This window comes from Amblyraja radiata, chromosome 2, assembly GCF_010909765.2.
Source record: "Amblyraja radiata isolate CabotCenter1 chromosome 2, sAmbRad1.1.pri, whole genome shotgun sequence".
Taxonomy (NCBI): Eukaryota; Metazoa; Chordata; class Chondrichthyes; order Rajiformes; family Rajidae; genus Amblyraja; species Amblyraja radiata.
In genome coordinates, this window is record NC_045957.1 from 65,367,188 (window position 1) to 65,377,365 (window position 10,178).

The following is a 10,178-nucleotide window of genomic DNA, read 5'->3' on the forward strand; positions in this document are numbered from 1 at the left end:
CCCCTAGACAGAGAACGAAGCCAACATAGTAAAAAGCTAACATAGTAGAGAATCAACATAGTAACGAGTTACCTTAGAGAGGAGTGCATACATAAATAAGAAGAGATACTGGAGGAAAGACTGTAGGGGGAAACTTGAATTGTATTGTGAATAGCAGAGCCGATGTATTTTCGCCCGATGGATTAGAATTGTTTAACCCTTGATGGTAAAGAGGCTTATATTATCAAGGTGGAAATAAATTTTCCCTGGATTGGCATTTTTGATTGGACAGGATAAAATTAATAGCAAAGGAAATTGATTGTTTAAATTTGAACAGCTGGGAATTCCACAGGAATTGGAATGGAATTGTCTTATCGGCTACAATGCTGTGGAATGAGAAAGAAGAAATGGGCATTGAAATTAAAAATAGTAAATTGAAGGCTGAGTGAATTTGGTTAAATTGGAACATTTATCATGGTTTGCTTTAAATTAAAGTCACGCCTGTAAGGAAATCTGGACTGATTATGATTACCCATCATCAGATATACATATTATAACATTGTGTGAGTATGAAGAAGGCTAATTAATGTTGATCCTAGAATAATAAAGAGTATGTTAGGGAACAGAATAGAGCACAATATAATAGGTTCAATAGATAATAGAATAGGAATAGGTTCAAGTGAAAGAGAAATAGTAAATGTATGGGAAAGCATGAGTGCATGATGGTAACTTGCTTTGTCCTCAGCTGCTTAGGATTTTCTAGGGTTTAGGTTCGACTGTGGAAGGTGATGGAAAACTGGGCAGGAACATGGATGGAGGGAATTCGCGCCCACGAAAACTCGGGTGAAGACTCCTCAGACAGAACATGTGAAGTTATGCCCATGAAAACTCGGGACCCTTGACAAGATTCTGAGAAGAAACATCATCATCTTGTGTTACTGATAGATGGGAAATGTAAAGCACACTTATGTATATCTGGTTAGCTGATTATTGAGCCACTTTGGTTATCATTAATAATGGGTTATCATTATGATAAAAGGAAGGAATGTTAATCCTGGCTAAATTGGAGCAGCTAGGACTTTAAAATGGGGTAAAGCTTCAGGGTTGCTCGGAGATTTGGTCAATTTGGAGTTGCTCTCTACAGAGCTGGGACAAGCTGCGGAGAGGTGCCAGTGTATCTGGAGCTTAGATACAAATTGTAAGCAACGGATGGGAATATCTGGCAACCCTGTCAATAAGGTGCAAAATGCATAGAATGGATTGGATGGCTGCAAACCAGACATACACCTTGTAAATAATTGTAAATAATGTTGCAGGGTTTGATTTTGCCAAGTGTTGATTGGATGAGGTGTTGAGCCTTGTCTGGGTTTTCTGTAAATCAGGGTAAATGTTTCTAAGTTGGCTTCCTCTCAAAGGCCGTTTTGAATACACTGTATTGAGCTGTTGTATCATTGGGTTAGGGGAATGTCTGTTATGTATGGGGTTAATCGATATCTGTAATTGGATAATTAAGAGATCACCCCCGTGTGGTTCGGCCCCTCGAGGTCCCGGGACACATAAAAGTCCACGATCACAAGGCTCAGGGTTGATCTTCTGGATTGTGCCATGACTTATACATGATCACATTTTTCTGTCTTAAAGTTTACATTTTGGCATGTTTTTAATGGCATTCAAAAGCACAATTAACCACACTCTAAGCAAAACTGCAGATTCTTGAAATCTGAAATAAAAATTACTAGAAATAATCACAGGCCAGTATCAGTAAAAAGAATGCAGAAACTGCACATATTCACATGTCAAAAGATATCCTTTCCAGATGATCTGATTTCTAATTGATCTGAAGCTGCAAGGAGAGTCCAGAATGATTAGATGCTGTAGGAAGTGATCGGTAAATAAATATGGATATAATATGGTCCAGAAAATAGTCAGTAAAATATTGAAAATTTACCTTGCTGGTAGCATCCAGTATCATATTTAATCTGCCAAGTGCCTGAAAGAAATGGCAACAGTATACATGTCACCAGTCAGACTAGGTTGTTAAGCACTTTTTTTTAACATCTATTAAGTAACCACAGCACAGTGGGACTTTGAGGTCCATGCTTTCACTTTAAAATCAATGCATCAATTGATCACTCAACATAAACACATGAACAACAAAGAACAATGAAATTTAGTAGAACATATTCATTGCTTTTATCAATCCAACGCTACATAATCATGTTTAGAAAAAAGGAAAATAACTGAGATTAAGAGAACATGTGACATTATTTGGCCTGGAAATTCTCCCTTCACATCTTCCAAATGTCAGATTAATAACATAATTAACCCCAGAATATAATACGCTTTATTTAATGCCATTTCACTATACTGGAAAGAGTTAAGGTTGTTTAAACTTAAAAAGAAACTTAAACTAAAGCACACATGCCAATCATTATACAACCCAAAGGGAATATCAGTTATTTCTCAGAAATAATAACAACTGTATTTTTGAATTTTTAGTTTTATTCTATTAATCCTCTCTCTCGAGTAGAACTGACAGCAACATTGTACTATAACTATGTTATTTCCTGGCTGATTCCTGAAGAATTACTTGAGCAAAAAAAAAAAAAATCTGCAGGCAAAGTTAGTTGGTTAGATAATATTAAAAACAAGAAATTTAATTGGAAAGATGAATAAATACTACCAAAATTAGTTTTGGAACTGTGCAAGATTAGGGGTAAGCACACCAGACCTTATACCTTTTTGGTAGATTGGTACATTTTTATTTATGGTTTTTACTTTACAGTGTGACAGTATCCTGACTCTGCAATTCATAGGATACCACGTAAAATTACTTTGACAGAGTTAACATGGTTCCTTTTGGTGGGATTCACAACACAAAACTACTGCTACATTTTCTGAAAATAACATTTTAATTTATTTATTTTATTATTTATTTCGAACATTGATACTGTCATTAAAATTAGCTTATGTGGAAAATTGGAAAATGTTCTCTGCTGCAGTAGAGAGAACTCCTTAATGTTAGGGATTAAGACACATAATTAGTGCAGCAGATCTCTGCCTTAGCAGGAAAAAGAAATATTAAGAGGAGACATCATTATTAATCATACTATACAACACTTCTCTTTAATGAGCAGGATTAAATTTGGCAAAATGTCTTCCACTTTACTTGCTTGCAAATGTTAATGCAGCCAAACAGGGAATGCTGGAATAGTGTCAATGTGGTGCAGATGACAGGAAACAATATATTTTGCCTTCAAAAATGTGCCAACTATTCCTCTACTCTTGAGGTTGTGGGTTTAGGAGGTTGGCTACAGGCCTGTTGAGATGGAGTGGGGTGCAAGTTAGCGGTCAGGTCTGAAGGATTGGGATTGACCAGGATTGAAAGGGGAGGGGGATTTGGAAAGGTGTAAGTTCTATGCTATCTGGCAGAGTTGTGCTACTGTGTGTCGTAGAACAGAGGGATCAGCAATGCTGTGGTGTCGAGGATAGGGGTATGCAGGGGAGTTGATGTGGGATTGAGATATGCCAAAATGTTTTTATCACTTTTGGTGGGGTAGATACCAAATGTTATTTCCTGGCTGATTCCTGGTCGGTGTTCAAAGGGTGGGAGTCAGAAGAGTTGTGGGAGATTAATGGCTGGTAGTTCAGCTCCAAGGATATTTGGGGTGATTGCAACCTTCACGTGGTCCACCCTGTTTCGACTAATGCAATCAACCTGACGTGTACAAACAAGATCAAATAGAACAAGTTGACCTACAACTTTAGGCTGAGCACGCCATACTCAAGAAGAAGAGATATTTGGGGGTGGGTATCCTGGGGCCTTGGTGGAGGGAAGATTATGGAATTCAGGAAACTGTTGCTAGGAATTTGGCATGTGCATTGCTTCCAATGCAGACCTTCCAATGTGATGCTGAGGAGCATCTGCAGAGAATGACGTTATCTTTCATGGCCCTGACATGGAAATCATCTTGGGGTTGCAGATTTGATACGACAGGAAATGTCTGGTTAGTTATATGAGTGAAGCAAAACAACAGGGAAATCACCACAATGGAAAAATAATGTTTTATTGCATACCACTGAAAAAAAAATGACAGTTTCAATGTATTTAGTTCAATGGAACTACATTTCAGAATATCAAGTGCTGCTACAATTATACTTGTTTAGTGTTAATAACCAGGGATACTTTTCTAGGAAATGTGGTTTAAACAGAATAATCTTAGTTTTCAAATCGCTCCACATTCCTGCAATCCCACATTGTCGACCCATTCAAGTAGCCCTCTTTTGTTCCTCTCTTTTGTTTCCTTTTCTTGAAATCATTCCAAAAATATAATGCCAAGGATTGGCAATGTCCTCCAATATGTAATGTTTTACAACATTTTACAATAACTTGCTTGCTTTTCCCCTGACAATTTTTAAATATACGAGGGAGAAATTGCCCATCTCTTTGGTACCATATGGATTCCTATTGATGGGGAAGATGGTGTTCAAGATTTGTGCACCCATACCACGTGGTCATTTTAAATACACTATGCAAACAGATTCTGATGATATACTATTGGCATTGTTGTTCTCGAGTGTCACAATGCAATCATTAATCCTATACAGCTAAATACGGGCAAACGGTCTGAAGGATCTTTGGCGTACAACTAAAGTGATCATGAACTATTTGCAGCATTAGGTTTTTAAGTTCTGTTTTTTTGGAATGCAAACAGCGTGAGAAAGCCTAGTACTCGTTACACATCCCTAATTGCCTTTGAGAAGATGAGCTACATTTGAATTACAGCAGTCTATCTGGCATGGGTGTTAGGGAATTTGAGGAATACAGAAAAATGAGAAGATTAATGACACTAATGGGATCACTCCTCCAGGATATATTTTCGTCAGAATATCAATGTGATTTGGAAGGGAACCTGCAAGTGGTGGTGTTCCCATGCTTGCTATCCTGGCCTTCTTGGTAGTAGAGGGTGTGGATTTGTGAGAGGTCGTTGGAGTAGTCTAGACAAGTAACTACAACTTTACTTTATAGATGGTACAATGTCAGCCGCTGTGTATTGCTGGTGGAGGGAATGAGTGGTGATCTTGTAGGATAGGATGTCATTCTAGTGGGCTGCTTTGTCCCAAGCAGGATCAAGCATCCCAATTGCTGCTGAAGCTGCAATTATCCAAGTATATGGAGACTATTCCATCACACTCCTGACGTTTGGGTATCAGGATGTGAGGGATCGCTGCAGGATATCCAGCTTCCGGCCTGATCATAAAATCACAGTATTTGAGTGGTTGGTCTAGTCAAGTTTCTCGACTAATGACAGTGAATGTCAGGGGAAATTTATGACACAAATATGACATGCCACTTGTTTGCCCAAACCGGAATGTTGTTGAGATTTTTTTGCAATGCAGCATGGATCTTAAGTGATGTAAATAGAAACATTGAAACAGGGAAATAGGTGCAGGAAAAGGCCATTTGGCCCTTCGAGCCAACAATGCCATTCAATACAGGGGTGGAAAACCCGGGGGGGCCAGAGGGGACACGTCCCCTCCATGTTTTGAGAGGTGAGGGACATCCCCCCGCAAGTTTTTGTAATCCGGATTTTAAAACCCGGTGAAATCTCCGCTTTCCGCGAGACAGTGGGGGTGGGACTGATGATCGAGGGCGCCGATTGGACGAGAGAGACGTCGGTCAGCAGGCAATGGGGGCGGGACATGATGATTCAGTGCGATGATTGGAGGAGGGAGGAGTGGGGGTGGGACTGAGGATAGAGCGTGGTGATTGGAGGAGGGAGACGTGGCACAGACCTGCGCCTCATCCGGAGCCAGGATCGATCCCGGCCGGGTCCCCGGCGCTGTCCTGTCCCCTCACGTGTCCCACCCCCGCGGGTGGCCAGAGAGGTCATAGAAGGTTGATAAAGGTCGGCAGCAAAGATCCTCCACTATAGGATCTTTGGTCGGGAATCAGACAGGCCAGTGCAGAGAAACAGCGCTAAACCCAGCTAACTCTGCCTGTCCCGCCAGGTGAGCCTACAGCCTTCCTGGACTTGAGGGAAATATGGCCAGTGTGGAGAAGCAGCGCTGGTATCCCATCAGTCCAGACAGGGCTGTAGTTAACCCGGTGAGACAGGCAGAGTTGAGCTGCATTTAGCGCTGGATTGAGCCTCCGAAGCCTCGCGTGTGTGTGTGTGAGTGTGCGCATGCGCATGTGGCCGCCAGAAAATTGTGTCCCCCATCCCCTCCATGTTTTGATAGCGAGTTCCGCTCTTGATTCAATATGATCATGGCTCATCATCTAAAAATTGTACCCCGTTCCTGCTTTTTCACCATATCCCTTGATTCCTTTAGCCCTAAGAGCAAAATCTAACTCTTTCTTGAAAACATTCAGTAAATTGGCCTCCACTGCCTTCTGTGGCTGAGAATTCCACAGATTCACAATTCTCTGGGTGTATTTTTTTTTCCTCATCTCAGTCCTAAATGGCCCACCACTTATTCTTAAACTGTGACCCCCTGGTTCTGAACTCTCCCAACATCTGGAACATTTTTCCTGCATCTAGCTTGTCCAATCCTTTAAGAATTGTATATGTTTTTATAAGATCCACTCTCATCCTTCTAAAGCCCAGTGAATACAAGCCCAGTCGACCCATTCTTTCATCATATGTCTGTCCCGCCATCCTGGGAATTAACCTGGTGAACCTACACTGTACTCCCTCAACAGCAGTAATTCCTCGAATTAGGAGCCCAAAATTGCACACAATACTCCAGGTGAGGTGTTACCAGGGTCCTATACAACTGCAGTAGGACCTCCTTGCTCCTAAACTCAATTCCTCTCGCAAGGAAGGCGTAGATGCCATTAGCTTTCTTCACTGCCTTCTTCAACAGAATTAAAGGAGTGAACAGCCCCATTTCTGAAATGATGACATTTGGGCCACTGTTGCTAAGAGCCTCTGCAGTGATATTCCAGAGCCAAGATGATTTGACCCCCAACATCCACAACCACCTTCCACTGCGTATGGTAGGAGTCCAACCACTGGAGTCCATTGAAGTCAGTTTTACCAGTCTGCTTGATGTCATACTTCACCAAACATTGACCACATCAAGGACTGAAAGCTTTTCACTTCTGCAACACCTGTCCCTATACCTCCCCCCTCGACTCCGTCCAAGGGCCCAACAGTTTTTTCAGGTGAGTCAGAGGTTCGCTTGCACCTCCTCCAACCTCATCTCCTGTATCTGCTGTTCCAGGAGTGGACTCCTATATACCAGGCGCAAGCTCGGAGATCATATAGTTGAACACCTTTGCTCAGTCCACCGAAACCTACCTGATCTCCCGGTTACTAAACACTTAATTCCCTCTCTCATTCGCACACTGACCTTTCTGTCCTGGGCCTCCTCCATTGTCAGAGTGAGGCCCAGCACAAATTGGAAGAACTGCACCTCGTATTTCGCTTGGGTAGTTTACACCCCAGCGGTATGAACATTGACTTATTTAACTTCAAGTAACCCTTGCTTTCCCTCTCTCTCCATCCCTCACCTTTCCCAGTTCTCCGGCCAGTTTTACTGTCTCCGACTACATTTTATCTGTTTGCTTTGTTGTTACTTTCTCCCAGCTAACAATCGTCTACTCTACGTTTTCTTAGATATCCATTCCCTGTGTCATGTTTTCACACCTTACATTTCCTTATCTATGTATCTCCCTCCCCTCTGACACCAGTCTGAAGAATCTGAAGTCTCGACCCAAAACACCACCCATTCCTTCTCTCCAGAGATGCTGCCTGTCCCGCTGAGTTACATCAGCATTTTGTGTCTATATTCGGAAATGCAGCTGTTCATTCCATGTCTGACACAAATTGGGCATCTCAGAACAAGTTACTTGTGAGCAAAGGCCACTTGAAATAACTATCAACAATGGCTTACATCATTTTACCGACAACTGAGAGCAGATGAATTGGGTAGTGATGAGCTCCAGATGAATTTGTTCTGCTTCTTGCAGACCCGATATACCTAGGCAATTTTCTATCTTGTCTGGTAGATGTCAATGTTGTAACCACACTGGAATAGCTTGGCTAGTGATCTGGGTAGTTCTGTAGTGCTACAGCCAGGCTGTTATCTGGTCTCATGAATTTCACTGTACCCTGTGTGTTCAGTCCTCTCTTTATATCACAGTGATATAAAGCAAAATGTGAACAAGGAATTCCATTATATCCTGATGTATATGACTATAAACTAATAGTAAATTGATTCAAATTGACAAGATTAATTTTGTTATGGCAGGAATCTCAGATAGAAAGCACGATAACCTATTCAGACTGCTGACTGAATGCTTGCAATGCAGCATAGTCCTACGTGATGCAAATAGAATTAAAAGAGTGAACAGCCCCATTTCTGAAAGGAACTTATGAACTAGCTAGACATTTGGGCTTAGAGCTAAGAGCCTCTGCAGTGATATCCTAGAGCCAAGATGACTTGACCCCCACATCCACAACCACCTTCCACTGCGTATGGTAGGAATCCAACCACTGGAGTCCATTGAAGTCAGTTTTACCAGGTCTGTTTAATGTCATACTTCACCAAACATTGACCACGTTAAAGGACTGAAAGCATTTCACTGTACCTCAGTACACGTGACAATAAACTAAACCAAGAACTAAGATTCTAAGCTCATCTCTGAAATGCAGCTGTTCATTCCATGTCTGACACAAATTGGGCATCTCAGAAAAAGTTACTTGTGACCAATGGCCAAATAGTGGATATGGAGAGGATGTTTCCACTAGTGGGAGACTAGGTGTCATAGCCTCAGAATTAAAGGATGTTCTTTTAGGAAGTAGAAGAGAATTTTTTTTATGTCAGAAGGTGGTAAATCTGTGGAATTATTTGCCACAGAAGGCTGTGGAGGCCAAGTCAGTGGATATTTTTAAGGCAGTGATAGATTAAGATAAGATAAGATAATCTTTATTGTCATTGTACAAGACAACGAAATTCTGTTGGAGCAGTCCTCCAGCTGCACAGGAATATAAGTATAAAAATACAATTTAAAAAAAGAACTCTTAAAAAATTTAACTATAACCATAAACATACAGGAGTATTGGCGGGTGTGTGAGAGAGAGGGGGGGGATCAGTGTGGGAGGGGGATAGAGTTCAGTAGTGTCACAGCTCTATGGTAGAAGCTGTTTTTCAGTCTTGTCGTGCGGGCGCTCAGTGTCCTGTATCGTCTTCCTGAGGACAGGAGGGTGAAGAGACAGTGTCCAGGGTGTGTGCTGTCTCTAATGATGCCCTTGACCCTCCGGATGCAGCGGGTCCGGTAGATGTCCTCCAGACTGGGGAGCTGGGTGCCAGTGATCCTCTCAGCAGTCTTGATGACGCGTTGGAGAGCTTTCCTGTTCTCTGCGGTACAGCCAGAGTACCATACTGTGATGCAGTATGTAAGAACTGACTCAATGGCTGACCTGTAGAAGCTCACCAGCAGCTGTTGTGGGAGACGTGCCCTCTTCAAGCACCTCAGGAAGTGAAGCCTTTGAAGTCCTTTCTTGGCCGTCGCCGTGGTGTTGACGGTCCAGGTCAGGTCATGGCTGATGTTGACCCCGAGGTACCTGATGTTCTGCACAGCCTCCACTGTCTCGCCGTTAATGGTGATGGGCTGATGGACGAAGGTCTTCGGTCTCCTCCTGAAGTCCAGGATCATCTCCTTTGTTTTTTTTGCGTTGAGGATCAGGTTGTTCCCACGGCTCCAGCTCACCAGGTTCTCTACCTCTGTCCTGTAGGCGGCCTCGTTGTTACTCGTGATCCTGCCTACCACGATGGTGTCATCTGCAAACTTAAATATGGTGTTGGCCTCGTGGGTGGGTTTGCAGTCGAGAGTGTAGAGGGAGAAAAGGAAGGGGCTCAACACACAGCCCTGTGGTGCACCGATGTTCAAGGTGATGCTGGAGGAGACCTGCCTCCCCATGCGCACAGTCTGTGATCGGCCGGTGAGAAAGTCCAGGACCCAGCTGCTCAGGTGTGTGTTGAGGCCCAGGTGGTCCAGCTTAGTGACTAGTTTATGGGGGTGGATGGTGTTAAAGGCGGAGCTATAATCTATGAATAGCATCCGCACATAACTGTCCCGCTGGTCAAGGTGTGTCAGGGTGGAGTGGAGGGCCAGTGACACTGCGTCCTCCGTCGACCTGTTTGCCCTATAGGCAAATTGGTGGTGGTCTAAGGAGGGGGGGATGCTG

At 42.8% G+C, this 10,178-nt stretch overlaps 1 long non-coding RNA gene across 1 annotated transcript; it reads right to left on the reverse strand.

Moving 5' to 3' along the window:
* Positions 1 to 1,614: 1,614 nt before the first annotated feature.
* On the reverse strand, positions 1,615 to 2,264 carry LOC116984331. The gene is made up of 2 exons (XR_004414990.1): positions 1,928 to 2,264; positions 1,615 to 1,822 (listed from the first exon to the last, which is right to left on the reverse strand). It is a non-coding gene; the product is annotated as an uncharacterized LOC116984331 (long non-coding RNA).
* Between the last annotated feature and the right edge of the window lie 7,914 nt (positions 2,265 to 10,178).